Below are 14,755 nucleotides of genomic sequence, written 5' to 3'. Positions count from 1 at the left end.
GAGAGGTGGGGAGGTGGACGTAGACAGAGAGACAGGAGTGGAGAACATTGACAGATATGTGGTAGCTATATTAAGTGGACCAGGGTACATATACCCTATAGTCCGCTCAGTGTAAGAAGGGGAAGAGGCAATGGATAGGGGGAGCATGAGATGAACAGAGAAATGGGGAAGAAGGTCATGCACAGAGAGGGGTGTGGATGAGATGGTCATAGAGAGGGGTAAGACGAAATGGAGAGATAGGGGAGATGGACACGAAGAGATGGGAGGAGAACACAAACAGCGAGATGCAGAAGGGGGAGATGGACAGAGGCAGGGAGGAGGAGGGGGAGCAGGAGGAGGAGGAGGAGGCAGAGAGGGATGGACAATGGTATGTGCATTGCATGGATTGAGACACACAAATAGTCGATACCCTTGTAAGAGAAGTCCTCAGGGTTTGGAACATTTCAGACAGCTTTTAAATGTGAAGCGCTATTGACTACAAAATCAAAATCATAGCCATCGCACAGCGCTATTTTCTCGACATGGCGCTGCAAAAACAGTTCTCATCGTTTAATATACAATTACGAACTGGAATAAATAAACAGTCCAGTTCATTAGCTGCCAACCTTAAATAATAATGATTTCTATTCCTTTCTGCTCAGAGCCTGTATCCTCATTCCCTGTCCTATCTCGGATTCTCCAAATTAACTCAGTTATGCGGGATGGGGATTTTCTCTGCCCGAGGACTGGGTGTTTGTTTTTTCCTCATCGTTTCATCATCATTATTATCATCATCATTTCTCGTGCTAGTGGCTAGATTGAACTGTGTAAAAACTGGACCTTGTACGGGAGATGATGACCGCGCAGTTGAGCGCCCCTAAAACCAAACATCATCATCAACAGTTTTGCGGGTTTGAATGTGGATACATGATGTTATTTACGTTATTCATAGATGGTAGGAATAGCGACTTGTAACTGCTGTTGTTTGATTGCCTTATTTATCTATAGAATCTCCTCTAATTATCTCAATCCGCGTATTTCCATAATCTCTGCAGCTTATTTTCGTCCTTCAGTATGTATTGCAATAGCACTCTGTAAGGCGGATCACAGTTAATGGAGAAAACTGTCACCAGGAAAAGAGTATGATAACACAAGAAAAAACGATAGTGAGTGTAGATGGGCAATAGAAATGGGCTGAAGTGTGAATCGGGATTTATATCGGGGAGGGAGACCCACTTGACTAATTTGTGCAGCTGTTGTAGCTGCAGTGCCAGTCAAGTGCACCAGTTAACGCATCTGCATAGTATGCAGAAGACCTAGGTTCTGGTGGATGTTTCAATTCATTTCTTTAGCCTCCGTCATTATCGTAGATAAAGGTGAGACTCAATATGACTCACGAGCATCAACTATATATGATTATAAGCAAACGTTCTTGTGAATATGGGTCTGCAAACAAGTCGTTTGCGAGATAATTGCGAGTGTTTGGTTACGAGCTGAGCAGACATATTTGAAACGTAAACTTTCCCATTAGATCGCTGTCTAATTGGACTTGAATTTCAGCCATGGGCTGTGGTTGCGGAGCGTGTTACATGCTTGATGGGACACTCTGGCATTCTGTTCCTGATGTGACATCAAAGGAGCCAAAATGGTCCAAGATGGATAGGACAGGTCGAGCAAGGCCTGTGTTTTGGCCTCCAAGATCACGTGACCTATATCCTTGGGATCTTTCTGTCTGAGAAGGAACCCCTTGAGTACGAGGACGCAAAAGGTCAATGGTGTTTACGGCATTCGGCGCCCCATATATTGTCTACCATGGAACCACAATATTGGCTGCTAATGGCAACAGGGGATGGGACTGGAGGTATCCAATTGTGAGCACAGCATGAGTCTATGGAGCTTAGTTGAACTGCTTAGTCGACGAGTAACTCACAACAGTGCTGCAGTGCTAGTGGTGGTGATACAAAGCAGAGCAACGTCAATGATAGACAAAGGAAACATTGCATTATATCTACAACAGTTGCCAAAGTTGCCATTTCTTGAAACACGAACCCAACGCAATTCGAAGAGTGAGAAAGAAGTGGCAGATGAAATAATAGCGTGTCTGCGAGATGAGTCAGTGGAATTTATGGTGTCATCACATACACTCGACTGTGCGGACAATGTACTTCAGGAGTACAATGATGACGATAAGTGCTTAACAACTGAAAGTGATACTGACACAGGTGTCGAACCATGTACTTTCTATCTACAGTGAAACGTAATAATAGGCTACGGTTAGCAATAAACCCTGAAAAAATGGTTCTGGGCACTATGGGACTCAGCTGCTGAGGTCATTAGTCTCCTAGAACTTAGAACTAGTTAAACCTAACTAACCTAAGGACATCATACATATCCATGCCCGAGGCAGGATTCGAACCTGCGACCGTAGCGGTCTCGCGGTTCCAGACTGCAGCGCCTAGAACCGCACGGCCACTTTGGCCGGCAATACACCCTGAGGAAGACGTCTTGCAATAGTCGCCGAAACGTCGGAATTCTATAGTTGACAATGTGGTCACAAACCCAGAAGAATTTCATTGACAGATTTCAAGTAAGTCTGCTGCAGTACGACTATGTACTGCACAAGAAAAACCACGGATATCCAACGAAGGACAAGGCGCATTTGTTTCAAGGATGCTCGGCAAAAGTTACAGGATGCGACGTACTACGTTATGCACATCAAATTGCGCACGACATAGATTCCAGTTATTTCAAGGGAAGCAGTGCCTGGTTCGATAACTTCAAAACGGTGGTACAGAGTTTGTAGACGTAAGATAGCGCACTTCAAACGTAGCGTCAACTTGACGACCCACATACTGTGGAATCTGCCCGAAAATTTGTAGATGAGATAAACAAACTTATCCCATCATTCAGTAAGGAATATATTTTCAGCCGCGGCTAATCGGGTTTTAAACTGGAAATGCATGCGCAACGAGCCATGGAAATTAGGGTTACCAAGAGAGTTGTATCAAGATCAACTAACATCAGCGCCCTAACGCATACGTATATATTTATTCCGACTGTTAATCTAGATGGTAAACTGGTTAGAAAGTTATTTATTGAGCTGCGAGAAGTTGGAGGTGCATAGCCCCCTACGATTGCTTCTCGAAAGCATTATCTTGCAAGGGCAGTAGGGAATATTTACGTCACAGCAAGCAAGAATGTGCATTGGGCCTAAAAGAACTACATCTTTGGTATGAGCACTGCTTTTCGCCAATGGATGGTCAAAAGAACTTACTTTTCTTGATTCCTGATCTGCGGATAAAAATATACTCCTTTAGAGAAAACTATCGCTCCTAAAAAGGATGCGACATTGCAGTTCACACACCTGGAACCATCGGACAAATACAGTCTCTGGATGTTTCTTTTTTCCGTGCCCATAAAACATATTATCGCAGTAGCTGCAGCGACGCCTTAAAGGATAGCGCTTCACGATAAGCTCCACGACAGACTGTTTCGCATTCGGTTGCATGCCAGCGCATTCCATGGGTTCTCACCACCCCGTTACACCAATATGATCATACATACATTATTTAAGAGTGAATTACTAGCTGAACATTCTGCTCGATTGGTAACTTCCAAGGAGTTCGGCTTCGATCTTGATGGTGCAAACCTTTGTGATCATGTGGCTTGTCATTTTTCGTTCCGTGTCCGTGGCGCAACTTAATAGTTTGTATTGAGCAACATTTCTTGAATGTCGAAAATGTCAATATTCTGAAGTGTACTACATACATCCCATAGAAGATTGATCTCTGCTCCTCCCGCACACTCGTTTTCTGTCGCCCTCTTGATGCACACGGTGAGTCATGAGCAGCTAACATTTATCCTGTCGTAACTGTTAACACAGTACTTTCAAATGAGCCTTACTAAAGATTGAACTTGCAACCTCACTGTCAAGGGGTTCCTTGTGAGGTCGTACCACAAGTGAAGTATACAGCACAGCCGTTGATACAGCTGAAGAACTGGAACGCAAACAGTACATTCTCGTCAAGATTTGAGAGTTGATTTGAGGCTATTTCAAAGAACTCGCAACTCACTGTAGATATGATTACAGCATTGCAACCACATGCGAAGCGACACGTGACACCTCCTTCAACAGGTACAAGAGTGCAGTAAATTGCAACACATAACCTGCTGTAGTAGTATTGTAATTCTTGCCAAGATAGGCCATAGGTAAAATATGATCCCCGTTAGGAAGGGACGCAAAGAGTTAAGTTTCGTAGAACGTTTTTGATTCTGTTATTGTATTCTTCCAGAACATGTCGAGCGCGCGTTTCAACGCGTCTCTACTTATCCTTTCTTACGTCCACTGTATAATTTCTTTCTTTAATCTCATGAGGAAGGGATTTTGACCCTGAAAGCAAAAAAACTGCAATTTTATTTTGTGCGTGTCCCATGCTTCCATTATTATTTGGTTTTTGGTGTCACAGTCTTCTTCATAGTGCTGACAGGACGTGTAAACTGTAAGTACAAGGGGAAAAATAAGCTGAGGTCTCGCATTTAACAGTTATTATTTTAATAAGCTGCAAACAAGCTTGGTCACTTATATCCCTTACGGAAATTGCAAGAGCTGCAACGAATGATGTACCGCCTACTGTTAGGATCGATAACTTTAAGGCCTCGCACACTGGTACGTCTGTGAAAGAAGATGCAGATCTGCTGTTGCAGTATAATAATTTACTAGTTCAAAATAGTAACATCAATTTATGAAATACATTGTCTTCTGTAAACTTGTAGTATGACACAATTGAACAAACTAGAGTGAAGAAATAAACTCCGAAAACACCGTGTCTTTTCATATGGGTCAGTTTCAGTTTCTAACGCAGGCGTAATTTTTCTTACATACTTCCTCATCACGAACCTTTATGTTGCTATTAATGTTTCAATGAAATTATACTTTGCATAATTAGGTTAGCTATTTGCATTGTAACCACGCAGCACATATGAGAGAAACCTAATGTGACATGGGTCTCCTTCTTAACGACGTTGTCTCCTATTGTTGTGCTAATCATACGTTGATGACTGGGGGATAGACTTGGTTTTGAAATGCATTGTCTTTTTCCATAAATATTTTAAATTATCATGTTACAGTGGAAAGTATAATATTACTACGGAAACGAAAAACTGATGCAAATGAATTTCCCTTGCATTCTGACTTGGAAACCTTATTCCAATATCTGTTTACCTACCAAGAACTTATTTTCCGGTTGGAAGTAACCGATATATGTGGCCCAAAAAATATAAAACAGAAAATAAAAATGGTTCAAATGGCTCTGAGCACTATGGGACTCAACTGCTGAGGTCATTAGTCCCCTAGAACTTAGAACTAGTTAAACCTAACTAACCTAAGGACATCACACACATCCATGCCCGAGGCAGGATTCGAACCTGCGACCGTAGGGTCTCGCGGTTCCAGACTGCAGCGCCAGAACCGCGCGGCCACTTCGGCCGGCAAAACAGAAAATAAAACACTGCCTTAACATCAAACTAACTCCACTGAAGAAGACGGGAACGGTATACATATGAAACGATCATTCTGCCACCTCTCGCTTGTAATGCACTAATGATCAATTTTATAGAAAAAGTCTAAAGTAATCACAGAGGTCCTTTGTCTCCTTTACATACTAGTTCCAAAACTGTACCTATAAAAAATTCTTGGCAGCAGTTATTGCGTATTCTCGTGTTTTGTCGCAACTCCAGTCACTTAAAATTCTTTGAATGGGCTTTCCACAAAGGCAAGCACTGTATTGTTCGCGGCGACTACCGGTAAATCATGAGAACACTGCGGCGAAACAACTTCCAGCGAGAATTTTAAACCTTTGTTCACTGCGAATCAGTTTATTTGACATTATCTCGTGAAAAACGACACTGAACAAATAATAAATGTGACTGAGTCTTTCAGTTAAACGTATTACCGTAGGAGGAAAAAGAAATGGAACTAATTAAGCGCGAAAAGTTGTTAGATAAGCAGATTTGTAGCTGATAATGAGATGACAGTGTCGAAGTAAAGGATTAGACATGAAGAAATATAAGAAAGTGCTTATTAAATCCAGACGTCTTGCAAAACTGTTGTACGTACTTATTTACAAGTGGGCTACGCATGCTCTGTGTTTGCTAATTTGAGACCATCCTACAAGATGAGCCATGCAAAACTTTTATTTCTGCGTTATTTGTATGAACTCAGAATAACAAAATAGGTCACGTGAATGTGTAAGTTTCGTTTCTGTAATATCGAAAGCATTGTACAACATTAAGAGCAATTTTTTTTAACAAAATGTGCCCACTGGACTAGTGTCATACAGTAATCGCATCTGTATCATTCTGCCTAGTGTTGCCTGAAATTGCATCACAAGTAGCAAACGTCAATTGCGTAAGATCCCGGTGTTCCTTGTGTGCATCTGCGAATTGAAGTATCCGCAGTCTACGAAACGTCACCTTCTCACACCTTTATGTGCTCTGGAAACAACACGCCAACTGCTCCTGCAACATCTCACTGGCACTTTAGCCACAGAAAGGTATCCCATGGCTGTGCAGTTCTGATCCATGGCGCTCTGTGAAATCTACGTGTAACGAAGATAACAGCAACGGCATTCCCATTCTCTTCAAAGATATGCGGGTCTGTTATCTTGCTGTCTGCGACACTAAACAGTGAAATACTGGACTGTATAGCGGAAGAGTGCGTAGTAGAAAGTAAGTTTTAATCCGACCAGTAACGAACGTTATCGTTGTTTACTTTACTGTATTCAGTACACTGAAATGAGTTTTATCTCTAGTTATGGCAACAATGACATCGAAAAGTTCATCAGGGATTTTTCGCAGAAAGCAGTGTAGTTAATTCTGTAACGGTCAAAGAATCACAGCTTAATTATTTCTCCCTTTTGATTCGAAATTATTTCGATGCATCTCGCTAGTTCCTATCATGCTAGCAAACTCTTCTACTTTATATATTCTTCACTCAATACACTGCCTGTGAGGAAGTATCTTTTTCTGGTTAATTCAGTAACTTGATTCATTTTGAAGTCGAGACAATATAGGCGTTCAAGCTTGAACGTACAGCTTACTGACCAAACATCGGCAAATGTTCTCAGTCGTCCGCAGGAACAGACTCGCAACCAGAATCAAATTTTCACTCTGCATGCGGAGTGTGCGCTGATTTGAAACTTCCTGGAAGATTAATATTCAGTATCGGACTAAGATTCGAAATCGAGATCTTTGCCTTTGGGGGGAAAGTTCTCTACCGACTTCTTTTAGGTCTTTTAATTTTTGTTGTTCGATCACAGCCAGCTACAGGCTAGAGAGGACAAAGTGGGCAGAGGCCGATCTCGAGGCCTGGCCACGATGCCTTCCCTTTCCCGTCGCTGAGCTACATCCTCGCAGGGCTCTATCTTTTTTTTCCCCCACATATATGCGTCGGAAAAACAAATTAAAACTAGTTCACTCCTTCGGAACCCTGAAACACCGCAAGGTTATAAAGGGTACCAGGCGGCCTGAGTCCGAGCGGTAGGAGTGAGGTGTTTCGATTCCGAATGGGGCTGGCGCATGACCCGCGAGCAACGTGCCAACTTAGTGGGGGCGTGCTAAAATCCGGCTGAGCTACCCAAGCGCGACTCATCACCCCTCCTCACAGCTGTACTTCTGCCTGTACACCTCCCACCTACGAAACTTCTGTAGTTGCAGGACTAGCACACCCGGAAGGAAGGACCCATTACAATAAGTATTGTTAATTCATTGATTCCGTGGCGTTTATATTTTGTTAACTACACATTTTTCTGCAATATTTTTCGACACGGGTTCGTAGGTACGTAACGTTGCGGTGAAAATACGTCGGGAAGTCATGCACTGATGTCGCTGCCTCTTAAATTAGCATACCCTGGTCGTCTCGCCGAATGTGTCACGCAGTTTATGGTTCAGGAGGGGTCGAGAGGTTTGCAAATCATGTCGTCTCCGTTGTTACTCGTTCAGAGTCTATTGTTAGGGAAAGCTTATGGTTATTCATGTACGACGGAACACTTTCACTGTGATAACCGTATATAAATGCAAATACAATTTATTACCGATGCGAAATCATTTTCTTGCGCCACAGCTGCATGTTCGGTGTCGTGCCGAGCTCACGGTCAGAGGTTTTTGCCACGCAAATGCACGGCGCAGCGGCCAGCTCTCTCCATACATGCTGGAACAAGTACCCCTCCTTTCCCACATCGTATACTCTGCCTTCGAAACCAAATAGAGAGTTGCTGGTTTCGCAAGGAGAAAGTCTACAGTAATCCGTCTAAGTTCCTTGAAAAGTTTATCGTACGATGAATTAATATACTGCCAAAGCAGCCATCACAGGTTTGCTATACTTGATTTCTGGGTTGTGTCGGAGCATCGCGCGGGAACAAGGTACAACTGGAGTAGTTAAGTAGTTAAGAGGAGCGCTGCCACCGCTCTGCGTTTCACCGGTAAGGGGTTCGGCCGCTGTAAGGGGGGGGGGGGGGGGGGGGGACCGAGAGTCTAGTGGCCGGTCCGACATGACTCTCTACCCGGTCACGTGCTCGCTCAATGTCTGTTGTCAGGACTCCACACATACGAGTAACCGAGCAAGAGCGGTCTTCGCTGACGCTTCAGCTCGCCTAGCCTCGCCTCGCCTCGCCGCGCAGCAGAAATTCACGTCACTTTCTCTCTCTTTCCTCTCTTTCTGCTTCTTTTAAAACAAAAATAACGTTTAGAAGAATGCTTAGATGATCAAAGTTAACATCGCACAGCACGTAGAAAACAATTTGATGGATTAATACAATCACTGAAAAAAAGATAATACTCATTATCAGACTGAAGATTTATTCTGCTTGTCATTAATAGGAAGCTTCCTACACATTAAATACTTTTCGTGAAACATAGTAAACGACTTTCTTTACAACAGCAACTTTTCAAGATTCAACACGCCAGCTCTACTAAGCACCGTTCTCTAGGTGCGCTTGTTGCTGGGTTACATAAAACATATCTTGAAACTGCTGCCAGGTATGGTAGATCCTTTTAATGTCTGTTCCGTCACTTTAAGATGTTATGAATAACAGTAACAACAGTCAACACTCAATAACCATTCAGTTTGTCAAACTACAGAAATTAAAAAGTAAAAAATGATGAGATGTTTCTAAAAGCCGCATAGCTGTATGAAGGTGCTTTATTCGCAGCTAACGGTTTCGCGTTAGTCTGGACGCATATTCAGATTTATCTGTTAAGAATGCAAATCACTGTGTGATTTTTTTGAAATTGTAGAAATACGGACCAACAATGTTGGCACTCATTTATCTGAGCTATGGTTGTCCTTCCGAGAAAGTTGTTGGTACTTTCAGATGATATCAGTGCCGCCTGAATACACTATTGGCCATTAAAATTGCTACACCAAGAAGAAATGCAGATGATAAACGGGTATTCATTGAACAAATATATTATACTAGAACTGACATGTGATTGCATTTTTCACGCAATTTGGGTGCATAGATCCTGAGAAATCAGTACCCAGAACAACAACCTATGGCCGTAATAACGGCCTTGATATGCTTGGGCATTGGGTCAAACAGAGCTTGGATGGCGTGTACAGGTACAGTTGCCCATGCAGCTTCAACTCGATACCACAGTTCATCAAGAGTAGTGACTGGCGTATTGTGACGAGCCAGTTGCTCGGCCACCATTGACCAGACGTTTCCAATTGGTGAGAGATCTGGAGAATGTGGTGGCCAGGGCAGCAGTCGAATATTTTCTGTATCCAGAAAGGCCCATACCGGACCTGCAACATGCGGTCGTGCATTATCCTGCTGAAATGTAGGGTTTCGCAGGGATCGAATGAAGGGTAGAGCCACGGATCGTAACACATCTGAAACGTAACGTCCACTGTTCAAAGTGCTGTCAATGCGAACAAGAGGTGACCGAGACGTGTAACCAATGGCATCCCATACCATCACGCCGGATGATACGCCAGTATGGCGATGACGAATACACGCTTCCAATGTGCTTTCACCGCGATGTCGCCAAACACGGATGCGACCATCATGATGCTGTAACAGAACCTCGATTCATCCGAAAAAATGACGTTTTGCCATTCGTGCACCCAGGTTCGTCGTTGAGTACACCATCACAGGCGCTCCTATCTGTGATGCAGCGTCAAGAGTAACCGCAGCCATAGTCTCCGAGCTGATAGTCCATGATGCAGCAAACGTAGTCGAACTGATTGTGGAGATGATTGTTGTCTTGCAAACGTCCGCATCAGGGATCGAGACGTGGCTGCACGATCCATTACAGCCATGCGGATAAGATACCTGTCATCTCGACGGCTAGTGATACGAGGCCGTTGGGATCCAGCACGGCGTTACGTATTACCCTCCTGAACTCACCGATTCCATATACTGCTAACAGTCATTGGATCTCGACCAACGCGAGCAGCAGTGTCGCGATACGATAAACCGCAATCGCGATAGGCTACAATCCGACCTTTATCAAAGTCGGAAACGTGGTGGTACGCATTGCTCCTCCTTACTTGAGGCATCACAACAACGTTTCACCAGGGAACGCCGGTCAACTGCTGTTTGTGTATGAGAAATCGGTTGGAAACTTTCCTCATGTCAGCAATTTGTACGTGCCGCTACCGGCGCCAACGTTGTGTGAATGCTCTGAAAAGCTGATCATTTGCATATCACAGCATCTTCTTCATGTCGATTAAATTTCGCGTATGTAGCACGTCATCTTCGTGGTGTAGCAACTTTAATGGCCAGTAGTGTACATTACATTATAAAGATCTAGTTCATCTGCTGCGGAGGATTTGTTATTCTTCCAACCCTTGGAGCGTTCTCTCCGCCTAGCTGGAGACGAAAGTAAAGAAGAAGGCCATTTGTTAATGAACAGAAGAGTGGTACAGAAATGATGGGTAAATCAAGAAGGAGTACCAGGAACATGTGTCTTTTACAGTACCAAAACGATGGTATTGTATGGAACAGGGGAGCTAGAAACGACGGAGAGGCTTCGTCCTCGCCGTAGCCCTCAGTGGTTCACAACCCCACAACAGGCTACAGCAATCCACTCATCCCATCGCCGCACCACACCGAACCCAGGGTAATTGAGCATTCTACTCCAAGTGGACCCCCCTCCCCCCCTTCCCCCCCCCCCCCCCCTCCCCCGGGAACGTTTAACACCAGACGAGTGTATCTCCAATGGTTGCGTGGTAGAGTAAAAAAATGGTTCAAATGGCTCTGAGCACTATGGGGCTTAACATCTGTGGTCATCAGTCCCCTAGAACTTAGAACTACTTAAACCTAACTAACCTAAGGACATCACACACATCCATGCCCGAGGGAGGATTCTAACGTGCGACCGTAGCGGTCACGCGGTTCCAGATTGAAGCGACTTAACCGCACGGGTGGTAGAGTAATTTTGGTGTGCGCGTACGAGGAGAAAGTGTTTGCGCAGCAATTGCCGACATAGTATAACTGAGGTGGAATAAGGGGAACCACCCCGCATTCGCCGAGGCAGATGGAAAACCGCCTTAAAAACCATCCACAGACTGGCCGGCACACCGGACCTCGGCACTAATTCGCCGGGCTGATTCGTGCCTGGGACCGGCACACCTTCCCGCCCGGAAAGTAGTACGTTAGACTGTACGTTTAACCGGGCGGGCCACAAAAACGATTGCGTTACTAATGGCATAAATATCACGCATTTATCGCTCACTCGTAAGAATTACCTTTTTTTCATTTATACAGGCTGTATCTTAATTAATGGCGTAAACGCGTACGGTTGAAAGTACACGATACTTGAAAGTATACCTTAAGGATTATGAGGAATGCTACATCTTCGATACTGTGAAACAAACTCTTCTACTGCAAGTTCTTTGTTTTCCATATTTTGGGAGGAGGTAGAATTTACCAACAGAAGAAAGGAATGTTTGATAAACATTGGCTCTAAAGTGTATACCTTAATCCTAGATTACTAAAAATGGTTCAAATGGCTCTGAGCACTATGGGACTTAACATCTATGGTCATCAGTCCCCTAGAACTTAGAACTACTTAAACCTAACTAACCTAAGGACAGCACACAACACCCAGCCATCACGAGGTAGAGAAAATCCCTGACCCCGCCGGGAATCGAACCCGGGAACCCGGGCGTGGGAAGCGAGAACGCTACCGCACGACCACGAGATGCGGGCTCCTAGATTACTAAACTCACATAAACTTCACTAATGCAGTTGTTATCTCTTCGTGGTTCCCGGGAATTTGAACACATTAGCGACAAGTGTTCTTGAGTACCTTCATGGAAATCATAGTTGTTAGCAATGACTGTATTATTTATTGCTAAACTCCAGAGGGTTGCTGGCACTGGTGCCCCTGTCATAAATATTACGATTGTTTAGTAATGGTATGCATGTTGTCTAATAGTCGGAATACTTCTTTCATCGCTTAGAATTTATCTCGGTGTGACACCATATTTGAAATATCAGATGATCACAAAAGAGTGTTAGCTTTTATCACCCTCTTCAGTGTTCATCTCATCTTTTGCTACTGAAATTAGCACAACATGCGTGGGGTTGAGTTTCATTCTGACACGAGCATACTGGCTGGTTTGCTTCAAGAAGTCCATTAAGCCCCGGCAATGGAGAATTGAGTGAAGAGAAAGATTTTCGTCAGGAAGATAATGTTGTGTGTGCGGATGACAGTGTTGTAGATCCAGGCGTTGAAGCAACAAACGAGAAATCGGATGGAGAATACCTGGGTGAACGTGAAAAGTAAAGAAAAGCCACGGAAAACTCTCTACGTATATTGTTTGTAAAATACTCATGGAATCATAATAATTGTAATTGTAACTAGTGCATTGCAAAAATTATGAATTCTATTCCCATAACATTTTGAGTAGTAAAATGGTCATTATAGGGTAAAAAACAGGGTTATTTATTTCGTATGTAACATACCACTGGAGATCTAACAATTGTAATTAACTACTGCATAACCTATGATTTATGACTTACTTTGAATAAAATTTGGAGTAGTAAAATTTACGATGGTTTAGTAGTAACGTAACGTTCCCCACCCGTTTAGTGAACTATGGTTAAGAACTGTCAATACTTGTTCATTTTCGCTGTTGCGAAACACATATCTTCTACTGAAAGTGTCATAGCTCTTAAGATATGCATTTTACAACCCATATTTACTGGACTTTTTTCTTTTTTTTTCATATTAGCTCCTCACAAAATATAGGAAGCAAAGAGCTTGCGGTAGAAGAGGTTTGTTTGACAGTATCGTAGATGAAGAAATTATCATAGTCCTTAAGGTATACATTTTAGATCCCATGTATACTGAGACTTTTTTGTTTCTAGTATTGTGTAATTCAACGGTATGCGTCGTTTTCAACTGCATGCGTTTGTAACAACAGCAACTGTACATACAATAATTTTTTCTTCTGATTTTCGATAAATTGGTGTAAGCAATGTTCTGATTTCATTTTTTTTTCTTTTCATGTCATTATGTTAAAGAAACTGTAAACAATTTTCGATGTGAATATTAATGTTTATGTCAAATTGCAAGCAATATTATAACAAAATGGAAATGTAAGAAATGTTGAAACTGTTGTAAGATGTTAAAGTTGTAATTGTGCGCCTGGTCCATACGTAGGCAATGTATTAGGATATGTAGAATGCAAAACCTTTGGTGAATACCCTGTCTGTAGGGGAGCGGTAAAAGGTGGATGGCAGGCGAGCGCGGGAAAATGCACACGGGCGCGGCACGGCATAACGGGCTCAGCAGTAGTAGTCGGAGTTGGGCATCGGTCTGAGTAACACGTTCTGGACCGAGGAGGCTCTCTTGGAAAACGTGATTCCGTTGAGGCTCGGAGGGGCCGTTTCCGACGACTATACAGCATGGCTATATTCCATAGGCACTGAATGGTAAAGTATTGCGACGCTAAGAAGAAGCAAAGTGCCGATACATCAAGAGCCATAGCTGTGATTGTATGTGTGCTTTGCGCCTCGCCATCTCGCCGCCCGCTAATCGCCGCATCGACACGTACAGGTTGAAACTTTTAGTACTGTATTCGTGTGGACCAATGTTACTTTTGTTCCCTACTGTTCAATAACAACTTAACGTTTACCAGAACTGTCGTATCATTTAATTATCCTCATCACTAACCTAGACAGGGTCCTTTCCACATGTTGTGCAATCCGAGTGTCCCGAAATGAAGATTTAAAGTTTATGTTAATAAGAATTACCTGCAGACCTATTTATGTTAGAAAGATGTTTAAAGAACTTTGTTGTTAATGAATATATAAATAAATAATATAGGTCTGACAAAGTTGGAAGATAATGTTGAAATTGGTTTAGTAATGAAGGCTAATTAATTTCAGACAAAAATAATGGTAGTTAAATGAGCAAGAAATAAGACAAAAAGAGTAGTAACTCATATATTGGATATCTTGAGTGCTTATCGATTTAGATAATCAAAAATTTCAGTACAGTGATCATAACAGTTTCAGGGTCCCCTCCCCCTTTTTTCTTTTCTATTCATTTAAATTCTGAAGTGTACTGAACTGATTTGAACAGCAAAGTTAAAGTCAATATAAAACCAAAATTTATTAGTGTTTCACCTTTTTCAAAATTGACATTGTATGTGTGTTTCGAAAGTGCTATTTCTAGGGTAACCTATGCCCGATTTCAATCAGATCAATAGACAGTACGAAGTTTGTAGTAAACATTATAGTGTATTGTTGTGTATTTATGGCTT

This window comes from Schistocerca serialis, chromosome 1 (genome assembly GCF_023864345.2).
Source record: "Schistocerca serialis cubense isolate TAMUIC-IGC-003099 chromosome 1, iqSchSeri2.2, whole genome shotgun sequence".
NCBI classification, from domain to species: domain Eukaryota; kingdom Metazoa; phylum Arthropoda; class Insecta; order Orthoptera; family Acrididae; genus Schistocerca; species Schistocerca serialis.
The sequence above is the reverse complement of the archived record's forward strand: the minus strand, read 5'-3'. Positions refer to the sequence as shown.